At 38.9% G+C, this 12,784-nt stretch overlaps 1 long non-coding RNA gene across 1 annotated transcript; it reads right to left on the bottom strand.

Annotated features, from left to right (window-relative positions):
• Positions 1-6,238: 6,238 nt before the first annotated feature.
• On the bottom strand, positions 6,239-7,584 carry LOC138163127 (uncharacterized). Its single transcript, XR_011168801.1, has 2 exons — positions 7,093-7,584; positions 6,239-6,756 (listed from the first exon to the last, which is right to left on the bottom strand). It is a non-coding gene; the product is annotated as an uncharacterized lncRNA (long non-coding RNA).
• Between the last annotated feature and the right edge of the window lie 5,200 nt (positions 7,585-12,784).

Here is a 12,784-nt window from a genome sequence, read left to right as displayed (position 1 = left end):
AGATGAATGGAAAAGAAAAGCTACACATGAGGACAAAGCTCATGAGAGGCTAACACATGCAGTTTCCTTTCTTCAGTCACTCCAAAATTTATTTATTTATTTACTCATTCAGCCACCCACACAAAGACTGAGTTCCTCGACCTAGTGTCTATTACTGCAATGGATGGATTCAATATCAGGGCAATGGTGTGTTGAAAATGAAAGCTACATCATTAAATGTCACAGGCGTTTATTAACACATTTTCCTCCTTAGCAGAATAAAATCGGCATTATCTCACCAGGTACCCTACAACCTACTTTCCTATACAGTGTCTTGCCTGTCATTGTGATGCCTGGGTCCCTGTGAGAAGCTGCAGGGACTCAGGAAGAAGGGCACTTGGTAGGTACCCATGTAAACCCATGCAGATTTCCCCAACATTGGTGTATGTGTGTGTGAGGAGGAACAGTCTGAAACAAAGCTGGGATGCTGCATAGAGTCTGTTGTTCTATGGCTTCAGAATGATGGCAGAGAACTAAGGAACCTATGCAAATGTGTACCATCATTTCCCTATGTTTTTTTATCCCTCATTTTCCTCCTCTGCATACTCAGGAAATGAATGAGACCCAGAAATTTGAAGGAGCTGTCTGCTGCTTGTAACCTTGTCACCAAAGTGAGGAGGGGGGACATCTGTGAAAAGTCTCTAAACTGTTCCATGCCTAGAGCTACTCCTGACAAAAAGGACTTCACATTTTGAATACCATCCTCCAATGGAAAGAAACAGATTTGGAAGAAATGACATAAATCCATTATTACCATGAAGAAATCTCTGCTCCAGGCAGAGAAGATAAATTGCTACCCAAGTGATACCAAGTTAGTTTGATTATTTCATTGGATCAAATAATGTCATGCTGTCTCAAGATCTTTCCTCTTTCAAGCTGAAATTAGAGAACTTTAGAAGACCTATAATGGGCATGATCATTTGCATATATTTCATCTCAAAAAGGGACGTCTGAAGTTATATAATGCTAAAGTATTTAGCTGTTCTTCATACTAGTGAAGTATCAAATTATAGCCTAAAAAGAGAGGATATAAGATAGTGAAGACTGACAGTCAGTTTGACAAGGAGTGCGGTCCAAGACATCCAGAGAAAAGGCACCATTGAAGGAAACATTTCTTAATGTAGTTTGACAGATGAGTAGTCCTACATAGAATTTAAAGCAAAGTCTATGTTTCATGTTTTCAAATAACTGGGTAGCCAGTGAACCCCCAATTCCAACTCCTCAATTTTTCTGTCCATATTGGTTTTGAAATACAGAAAGCCCAATAATAAAACAACTCACAGAGTTATCAGTGGCCCTTCCAGGTGGAAACAGTAACCCACCTGCTTCTGGTGCAGCTAGGTGGTACAGTAGATAGAGAACTGGGACTGGAGTCGACTCATCTTACTGAATTCAAATCTGGTCTCAAGACATTTACTAGCTGTGTGAACCTGGGCAAGTCACTTAACCTTCTCTGCCTCAGTTTCCTCATCTGTAAAATGAGCTGGAGAAGAAAATGGCAAACTACTCCAGTATCTTTGCCAAGAAAACCCCAAATGGGGTCACAGAGAATTGGACATGATTGAAAAAACAGCTTAACAACAACTTTCTATTCTCCCCAATATAACAGTATGGATTCTGGGAAGGCCACTATTAGCTCAGGGCAATGTGGGGCAGCTACCATCTGGTAGCTTCCAGTTTTAAAAAATTTTGTTTTTGTTGATATCTTCTGTTTTTACATCATCTTCAGTTTTGCATATAATTCTTCCTTTTCCCCTGCCAAGATATTTCCTCTAACAAATATTTAGAAAGAAAGCAAGAAAAAGCAGCTCAACAAAACCCATTAACATAAGGTCTCTGTGTGACTAGGGGTAATATTCTACCCCTAGTCCTTCAGCTCTGCAAAGGATGAAGATAAATGTGTTTTCTTAACTGTGCTCTGGGTCCAAGTTCAGTTATACAATATTAAAAGTTCTTTTTTTAAATTTGTTTGTCCTTTTCATCTGCTTTGTTTTCATCACTGTATATATCGTTTCTTTGGTTCTACTTCATTCTTTATCAGTTTATTTAAGTCTTCCTATGCTTCTCTGAATTCCTCATATTTGTTGTACCTTGTTGCACAGTAATATTCCACTATATTCATGTACCACGTTTTGTTTGGCTATACACAGTGACTGAGGCCAGATATGAACTCTGATCTTGTTCAGCACTCTATCCACTGCACCACATTTCACATGGTCTGTGCTCCCAGTCCTTGGACAAAGTTCCCTGGTGGCCTTGAGTGGGGAAAATAAAGATATTTTCTTCCCATAAAACTCCTCCCTCCTCCTTTATTTTCTATAGCTTTGAAGTACCACTTCCAAAGGAGCCACATTTGGAAAGTTTCCAGGCTCCACAGCAAGAGTCGTAATGTTAGTGGCTATTCCACAGATCATTCCAGGTCCCCAGGATCATATCGTCAATGGATGATCCTTTTTTTTCCCCTAGAGTTCAGAGAAAACAGTAACATACAGAACTATCAACAAATAATGGACTACAAATGACCACACTTTAAACATTAGTTTTACAGCGCAGAAGAAAACTTTTAAGGGGATATCCTTTTCCCCAACCCTGCAAGGGAGCCTTCAAGAATGTTGCCTAGCTCTGCATCTGAAGGCAGAGTGGTTGAGCTAAGAGCAGCAACAGAATCATAGTTTCTCTAGAAGTAGAAGAGATTTCAAAGAGTAAGTAGCTCAGCCCAGCCCTGAGCAGCAAAATATGCTCTGCAACATTATTATTAAGCAGTGCCTGAAGACACCTGCTACCTGCAGACTTGGTCCATTCCAGTTTTGGAAGGCTGCTGTCTTAGAGAAAGAAGGAAGGACTTGAACACTATATGAGATAGACTTTGAACATCATCTTGCCCAACCCTGTCCTTCTCAAGATAAGGTTACTGAACCTCAGGATGAGAAAGTTACTTGACTAAGACCACAACAGTTCAGGACTAGAAATCAGGAAGCATTTTAGTACAGAATTGTACTAAAATAGTACAGAATTGTACATTTTAGTATAGTAGAAAGAGTAATGGGTTTCACATCATAGGATATGGGTTCAAATCCCATCCCTTGTCAATCCTTGAGCAAGCCACAACCTTTTGGGGTTTGATTCCTTGATTACTTGATACTAGTAAAATGAGGTGATTGGACCAGAGGATTTTTAAGCTCCTTTCTAGCTCTAGACCAATTCTCGTATCTTTCAATTTTAGAAGATATAAATTACTATTGTCTAATTGCTATGCAGTTTTTGGCAACATGGTCCTCTAGCAAAAAATGTGAAAATCAATGAAAAATGTCATGGAATGACACAATGGGTGTCCTTTCTGGGAAGAGCCTTGAACTTAGCTTGAAGAGAGAGCTGGGTTCAAATCCTATCTGATAGTTACTGTGTGACCAATGACTGGCAAATCACTTAACCCCTATGAGCTCCTGTTTACTCATCTGTAGGACAGAGATAGTAATACTGGTAGTGCATACTTCACAGACTGATCTTGAGGACTAAATGAGATAATGTATAAAAAGCACTTTGTATAAGCATTAGAATTTATTAATCATAACTAAAATTAATAACAAAAATTAACTATGCCTGACTATTGCACACCTAGTTCACCCTTGTAGACAGTCAGATAATTCTCTTCTTCTATCTCCATCACTGTATTTTAGAATGATATAAGAAGCGGCCTTAAGTCAACTGGGATGGGGGAGATGACCTTCTTGGAGTAACTTGGCTAGTCTCTGCACAGTCAATAAGCCACAGGTATGAGTTCCAAAGTTTTCTGAAACTTCAGCTTAGGTACCAAATTTGTCCCTGCTTCCTCTTTACTGTCAAGCTAAATTATTTCATAACTCACTGCTAAAGGGCTATAACTTCTTGCCTCCCAAGCAGTTACTCTTTTTTTTTTTTTTGCTGTTTTTGGAGGGGGGATGGCAGGGCAATTGGAGTTGACTTGCCCAAGGTCACACAGCTAGTAAGTATTAAGTGTCTGAGGGCGGATTTGAACTCAGGTCCTCCTGACTCCAGGGCCAGTGCTCTATTCACTGTGCCACCTAGCTGGCCCCCCTCCCAAGCAGTTACTCTTAAAATAGAGAGTAAGGGTATAATACTAATAAAATGCACTTCTTTCGTCTTGATGGTTTACAAAACCCTTTCTTGACAGCAATCTTAAAAGTTAAGATATAGTAGTTTATTATCTCCATTTTACAGATATTCAAGGTGAGGTTCAGAACAGCTACTTGCTCAAGGCTGCCACAAAGTAATGCAGATTAAATATGAGCCCAGGTCTTTTGACTCCCAGTTCCATTCTTATTCTACTATACCAACATTGCCCCTCTGGGATGCTTTTACTAGCTCTAGGTAAGCTCCTGGGGTCAAAAAGTTTGAGGCCCTGGCATGAAAGATCCCATGAGATGTCTTATTGTGAATGTCAACTGAAAAGAACTAGGACTGAAGTTTTGTATGACATATTTTGCTGGGGCATTGACAATTGCTGAGGCTTTCACAATGACTTTTGGAAAGTCAGTCCCTTCTCAATGATGCTGCTGCCCACTCCAAGTCTTCCCTGAATCCATAGGACGTAGAATTTCAGAGCTGAAAAGGCCAAATCTATGCTTGAACTGGAAACCCCTTTATAATATCTTTGACAAATAACTATTCAGTTTCTATTCAATTAAATTCCAGAAACAGGGTTTACGTGCCTACTATATGTAATGCCCAGAGCTAGGTGCTATATATGCATATACAAAGATGAAAACAATGACACAATGCCTGCCCTTAAGGAGCTTACAATCGATTAGGTGGGATACATGCAGACACATATACACACCAAATATATATAACATATATATAATCCCAGTCCTCATATCTATCAACTGGATCAGCATGGCATTGTGGGAAAAGCCCTGGATTCTCAGTCAGGATACCTGGCTTCTAGTCCCAACCCTGTCACTCTAAGACATGATGCTTTAGTTTCCCGTTTTATAATGTAACCCTGGGTTTAAGCGTGGGGCATTTGCATAAGACTCTTGGGTGGACAGAATGGAGAGAAGCAGTGGGGAGGAAGCCACTGAGAGCCCAGGAGAGGAGAAAGCTCCTGGCTTCCAGCTTTGAGAATGGATGTGAGTGCTTCCAAGCTCTCTTTGGGGAGAGACCTCTGGACAAAGAGGAAAGACTTCAGGAAGTAGTGGATATAAAGAGGATCTGGTGACTTGATATATCCCTGATTTCCATCTCTTTCTCTCCAGAGCTTCCAGGGAATGTTCCCTTGGGTGAGAGTGGAAAGACCCACTCCCACTGAGAGGAATATATCTCAGCTCAGCCAGGAGAGAGAAGCAAGAAGACTGTTCCTTCAAGCTCTCACAAACTCCTCCTTCACACAGGCATACAGAGTAGCTGTGCTAGCAGTGGATGGAGTACAGGACCTGGAGTTGGGAAGACCTGAATTTGAATCCAACCTCAGATACCAGCTGAGCAACTTAACCTCTGTTTGCCTCAGTTTTCACATCTGTAAAATAGGGATAATAACAGTATCTATATCCCAGGGTTGATATAAGGATGAAATGAGGCATTTTTAAAGTGGCTTGCAAACCTTAAAGCATTATATGACAAATACTATTAATAACAACAATGATGACAATGACAACAATTCTTCCCACCAAAGACAAGAGTCCTATGCAAATTGTACCCTGGGTTCCGGTAAAATGAAAGTTTTGAACTAGATGGTACCAAGCTTCTTTCTAGCTCTAACATTCTTTGATCATTCACTCCCCACTTAGTGTGCTTTTATTCAACTCTATTTTCTGTTTAAAAGAGGATTTTCAAGGAGATAAACCCAAAGGAATCAACAGCAGAGGTCTCACAGAATTCAGAGCTGGAACGGATCTGAATAATCATAAAGTTGGAATACAATCTGGAAAGATGCTGAGGTGATATAAGCCCACTCAACCCTGACAGGGAATACCTCCTATCCCATATGCAACAAGTGGTCATGGAGCTTCTGCTTGAAGCTCTCCTTTGACTGTCTACCAGGCGTGGCAATGAGATCATATGCCCTTCATTTTACAACTGAAGATACTGAAGCTGAGAGACATGCAGTGATTATCCCATGGTCTCACAGGTAGGAAGTGGCACCACCAAGAAATGCACCCAGCTCCTGTAATGTAATACCAAGCAAAGGCAACTTCCCAGGTTCGAAATACCAGCATAGGTGCTCTCTATTTTATTCAGTAACAAACCCAGAACAGAGAAGATCAAAACATGACATCATTCAAAATACAGTATTTACTAAGTATGATTAAATAATCTCCAAGTACTACCCCACCCCAGGACCTTCCAATCATTCAATCAATTACAAAGTCTCTGTTCTAAATACTTCTCCACCCCTAGGCTATACCTTAATTAAGTCCACCACAAAGCCCCTCTTCTCAAATGGAGATTAGTTTCCAAACATAAGTAAAATACATTCATTTGCTCAACCATAGAACACAAAAAGGTCAAAAGTTCCCCACCCCTGGATCACAATTGAATCTACCCCAGAGTTACATCAAGTTTAAACACAGCACTTAATACCCAAATGGAGGTCTTTTCTTCATCTTGACACGAGGCAAGTTCTCAGCAATCTTAGTTCCTGGAGAGACAAGGCTTAGCAAGGCCATAAGATACATTGCCAGTCCCTTCATGAATTTATCCTCTGTCTGTAGAACAGTCCTAGAACCCCTGAACACATTAGCAAAGCCCTCTCCCAGGATTTCTGTAAATATACAACAAGAAAATCCTTCTTCAGGGCTTCTGAACCAACAGAAAGGCTCCCAGACCCCTGCAACAACAACACTGTCCTTCACCAGTGGACAGTATTCATTCTGTCTGCCGGACAGTCTCCAGACCCCTGCAACAACAGTACTGTCCCTCACCAGTGGACAGTATTCACTCTCTGTCTGCAGGACAGTCTCAGGCCTTCTTAACCAAATGCCAGGTTCCAGGACTTCTTCAACAGGACAGTCTTTCACCAGTGGACAAATCTGGCAAAATAACATCAAAACAGACAGACAAAGTACCAGCAAAACAGCCATGTCTCCTCAGTCCTTGGCAGCTCAGGGGGCAGGTCTCAAAAGTCCAGGGCAATTCAAAGCGGCCACCAACAATTCTCTTAGTCTCTCTCTCTCCACGAGGTGCTGCTTCCAAAAAAAAAAATCTTCCGCCTCTCTCTAGTGTCTCTCCAAATCTACATCACCAGCTCCTCCCACTTCAGGACTTTCTTTTCACATCAACAAGCCCATCCCACAGGTGGGATTAACAAACTCTGGGTTTTAATACAATCAATTTGAAAACCAAGCCAATACAGGGGAATCTTTAATTGCCATTACTATCACAGCTCCTTTGACCCTAACTCCTTTGCAAGGTTGAATGTCAAGCAGTGTGACATTTGGGTTTGGGAGATATTTCAGAGTTGATTGAGATGACTTACTTTTCCCTTTCAAATTCGACCATGTAGGAAGTCACCTATTCCACCTCCACATAGAGCTGACCCTGGTTATTCTAAGGAGCTGTCCTGGCCAGAGACTTTCCTTGCCACCTTCCAGTGACATCATGGCTGAATGTGACAGAATGACCAGGTCTTAATTTTTCCCAGCTTGGCCTTGTGAAGGGATCAACACTGTGAGATTGAGAGGCCCATCCCTAATACCCCCATGTCAGGAAGAGTTCAATCTTTTTGACAATTCAATGGTTCACTTTGGATTTGTTCAAATGGTACCTGTTGTTGAAGCCAATAGAGCTTACAATTTAATTTCATCTGCCTGCAAACAATCGCTCTCATTAGGGGGTGAAATGATGATAGAATTCACTGAGCCATGCAGTTTCACTTTCTACAGGGCGATACATAAGTACAGTCATCATTTTCTGCAAAGAGAGGCTCAATTACCTTAAAAAAACTTATTGTAATGAAGAAGTGTGTGCATGTGTCTATGTGGGGAGGGAAAGCAGGGGGTGGGCGGGTGATGAGCTATAGAAAGGCTTCATCAAGAGACAGCTTGTGTGATTTCCCTACACTGGTTGTTGGCTGCCCATGTGCAGGCTAATTATTATGTTTAGCAGGATCTAAGCATGTCCAGCACCAAATGACAGGAAAATGGCTTTTCTATCTCTAGAAGGGAACTTACAGCTTGGGTATCTGGGGTATTCATTGCAATTCAGCTTTCAAGCTAATGGGTTCCCTGAGCTCCAGATCCACTCTGACAGTCTTTGGGGTTCAAGCTCCTTCACTAAAGATTGGATCACTGGTCTCCAGCCATGTTCTTCAGGGACAAGGTGTGATGAAAAGAGCAGCAGATGTGAAGTCAGATGATGTTCCAAATTCTGCTACTGCTAGCTACCACTGTGTGACCTTCAGCAAATCCCTTCACCTTTGGCAAAGATAGTGTAGTGGGTAGAGTGCTGGTAGGGAACTTGGGAACTAGAGACAAATTCAAACCCCAGCTTTGAAATCTGCCAGCAGTAATTTCAGGATCTGGGGACTATGTTCCTTGTAGTTGGAATACAATGCAATGCCATACACATATATTAAGTGTCCACTATATACCAGGAACTGTGCTAAATTTTTATTAATTTGCTTGTTTCCTTTTAGTTTACAGGATTCAATTCCACAATTCCTTGAGTTTCACATTTTGTCCCCCTCCTTCCCCTCCCCCCCTCCCCATGGCGGCTTATAGTCAAGCATAGGATCTGTAAATACTTTCACATTATACATTAGTCAGGTTATAAGGATGGATTGAACCAGCTGGAATGAAAACTGGTAAAGGGACATAAAACCAAATAAGAGAACGAAAAAGATCAGGTATTTTGCTTCCACCTGGATATAAACTTAGTTCTTTCTCTGGATGCACATATTTCTCTCCATAATGAGTCTTTTGGGATTGACTTATATCACTGCATTGCTGAGAAGAGTCTAGTCTATCAAAGTTGGTCATCACACATATGTTGTTTCTGTAATTGTGTACAAATTTCTCCTGGTTCTACTCTTCTCACTCAGCATCAGTTCTTTTAAGCCTCTCCAGGTAAATATGAAGACCATCTGCTCCTCGTTTCTTATAGCACAATAGTATTCCATAACATGCATATACCACAACTTGTTCAGCCATTCCCCAATTGATGGGCACCCCCTTAATTTCCAATTCTTTGCTACCACAAAAAGAGCTGCTATAAACATTTTTGTACATATGGGTCTTTCTCTCATTTCTATGATCTCTTTGGGATATAACCCTAGGAGTGGTATTGCTGGATCAAAGGGTATGAAAGTATTTTTAGCCCTTTGGGAATAATTCCAGATTGCTCTCCAGAAAGGCTGGATCAGTTCACAACTCCACCAGCAATGCATTAGTGTTCCAATTTCCCACATCCTCTCCAGCATTTGTCATTTTCCTGTTTTGCCATCTTAGCCAATCTGACTGGTGAGATGTGGTACCTCAGAGTTGTTTTGATTTGCATTTCTCTAATCAATAGTGAATTAGAGCATTTCTTCACATGCTTATAGATAGCTTTAATTTCTTTCTCTGAAAACTGCCTGTTCATATCCCTTGACCATTTATCAATTGGGGAATGACTTGTATTCTTATAAATTTGACTCAATTCTCTGTATATTTTAGAGATGAGTCCTTTGTCAGAGACATAGGTTGTAAAGATTCTTTCCCAATTTCCCACCTCCCTCTTAATCTTGGTTACATTGGCTTTGTTTGTACAGAAACTTTTTCAATTTCACGTAGTCAAAATTATCCATTTTACATTTTATAATGTTCTCTAATTCTTGTTTAGTCATAAAGTCTTTCCCTCTCCACAAGTCTGATAGGTAAACTATTCCTTGTTTTAGGAGACGGCTTATAGTATCAACTTTTATACCTAGATCATGCACCCATTTAGACTTGATTTTGGTATATGGTGTTAGATAATGGTCTATGCCCAGTTTCTGCCATACTATATTCCAGTTTTCCCAGCAGTTTTTGTCAAATAGTGAGATCTTATCCCAAAAACCAGGGTCTGGAGATTTATCAAACAATAGATTACTATAGTCATTGACTTCTGAATCTCGTGTGCCTAATCTATTCCATTGATCCACTCCTCTATTCCTCAGCCAGTACCAAGTAGTTTTGATGACTGCTGCTTTATAATACAGATTGAAATCTGGTATATCTAGGCCACCTTCCCTAGCATTTCTTTTCATTAATTCGCTTGATATTCTGGACCGTTTATTCTTCCAAATGAATTTTGTTACTATTTTTTCTAGCTCTATAAAGTAGTTTTTTGGTAAATTAATTGGTATGGCACTAAATATATAATTTAATTTAGGTAAAATTGTCATTTTTATTATATTAGCTCGACCCAGCCACGAGCAATTGATATTTTTCCAATTAGTTAGATCTAACTTTATTTGTGTAAAAAGTGTTTTGTAGTTATGATCATACAGGTCCTGGGTTTGTTTTGGCAGGTAGATTCCTAAATATTTTATAATGTCTACAGTAACTTTAAATGAGATTTCTCTTTCTATCTCTTGCTGTTCAATTTCATTGGAAATATATAGGAATGCCGAGGATTTATGTGAGTTTATTTTATATCCTGCAACTTTGCCAAATTTATTTATTGTCTGAAGTAGTTTTTTACTTGATTCTCTAAGTATATTATCATATCATCTGCAAAGAGTGATAGCTTGGTCTCTTCTTTGCCTAATTTGGTTCCTTTTTCTTCTCTAATTGCTACTGCTAACATTTTTAGTACCAGATTGAATAAGAAGGGTGATAGTGGACACCCTTGTTTCACCCCTGATCTTATGGGAAATGCTTCTAGTTTCTCCCCATTACATATAATACTTGCTGATGGCTTTAAATAGATGCTACCTATTATTTTAAGGAAGGCTCCATTTATTCCCATACTTTCTAATGTTTTTAATAGGAATGGATGTTGTATTTCGTCAAAAGCCTTTTCTGCATCTATTGAGATGATCATGTGGTTTCTGCTAGTTTTATTGTTGATATGATCAATTATACTGATGGTTTTCCTAATATTAAACCATCCTTGCATTCCTGGAATAAATCAAAGTGTATTATTCTTGAGATAAGTTGCTGTAGTCTTTTTGCTAGTATTTTATTTAGAATTTTTGCATCTATATTCATGAGGAAGATTGGTCTATAATTTTCTTTGTTTTATCTCTTTCTGATTTAGGTATCAGTACCATATTTGTGTCATAAAAAGAATTTGGTAGGACTCCACTAATTTTCACAAATAGTTTGTAGAGTATTGGAATCAAATGTTCTTTAAATGTTTGATAGAATTCACTAGTGGATCCATCTGGCCCTGGAGATTTTTTCCTAGGGAGCTGACTGATGGCTTGTTTATTTTCTTTTTCTGAGATGGGATTATTTAAGTAATTTACTTCCTCTTCAGTTAACCTGGGCAACTTGTATGTTTCTAAATATTCATCCATTTCCCTAAGATTGTCAAATTTATGTGCATACAATTGGGAAAAATAATTCCTAATTATTGTTTTGATTTCCTCTTCATTGGAGGTAGATTCACCCTTTTCATTTTTGATACTCATAATTTGGTTTTCTTCTTTCTTTTGTTTTATCATATTGACTAAGGGTCTATCAATTTTGTTGGTTTTTTCATAAAACCAGCTCTTGGTTTTATTTATTAATTCAATAGTTTTCTTAATTTCAATTTTATTAATTTCTCCTTTTGTCTTCAATATTTCTAATTTACTATTTAATTGGGGATTTTGAATTTGTTCTTTTTCTAGGTTTTTTAATTGCATGCCCAATTCGTTGAGCTCCCTCTTCTCTAATTTAATCACGTATGCACTCAGGGATATAAAGCTTCCCCTAAGAACTGCCTTTAATGCATCCCACAGATTTTGGTATGTTGTCTCATTATTATCATTCTCTTGAATGAAATTACTGATTGTTTCTATAATTTCTTGTTTGACCCACTCATTCTTTCGGATTAAATTGTTTAATTTCCAATTAGTTTTTAGTCTGTCTTTCCCTGGCCCTTTATTGCATATAATTTTATTGCATCATGATCTGAGAAGGATGTATTTAATATTTCTGCCTTTACTACATAGAATTGTGAGGTTTCTATGCCCTAGAACATGGTCAATTTTTGAGTATGTGCCATGAACCGCTGAGAAGAAATTATATTCCTTTTTATCCCCATTCAGTTTTCTCCAGAGACCTATCCTCTCTAAAGTCCTGTTCACCTCCTTAACTTCTTTCTTGTTTATTTTGAGGTTGGATTTATCAAGTTCAGAGAGGGGGAGATTAAGATCTCCCACTCCTATAGTGTTGCTATCTATTTCTTCGTCTAATTCCTTTACCTTCTCCTCTAGGAATTTAGATGCTACACCACTTGGTGCATATATGTTAAGTAATGATATTGCTTCATTCTCGATGGTGCCTTTTAACAGGATATAGTTTCCTTCCTTATCTCTTTTAATTAGGTCAATTTTTGCTTTTGCTTTATCTGAGATAAGGATTGCTAGCCCTGTTTTTTTTCACTTTAGCTGAGGCATGATATATTTTATTCCAACCTTTTACCTTTACCTTGTGTGTATCCCTCTATTTCAGGTGTGTTTCTTGTAAACAGAATTTTGTAGGATTATAATTTCTAATCCATTCTGCTATCCATCTCCGTTTTATGGGAGAGTTCATTCCATTCACATTTACAGTTATGATTGTTATCTGTTTCTTTC

Source organism: Petaurus breviceps, unplaced genomic scaffold, assembly GCF_028583685.1.
Source record: "Petaurus breviceps papuanus isolate PSGF00001 unplaced genomic scaffold, PetGlider_PUasm1.0 187, whole genome shotgun sequence".
Taxonomy (NCBI): Eukaryota; Metazoa; Chordata; class Mammalia; order Diprotodontia; family Petauridae; genus Petaurus; species Petaurus breviceps.
This window is presented reverse-complemented; position numbering and strand designations above follow the sequence as displayed.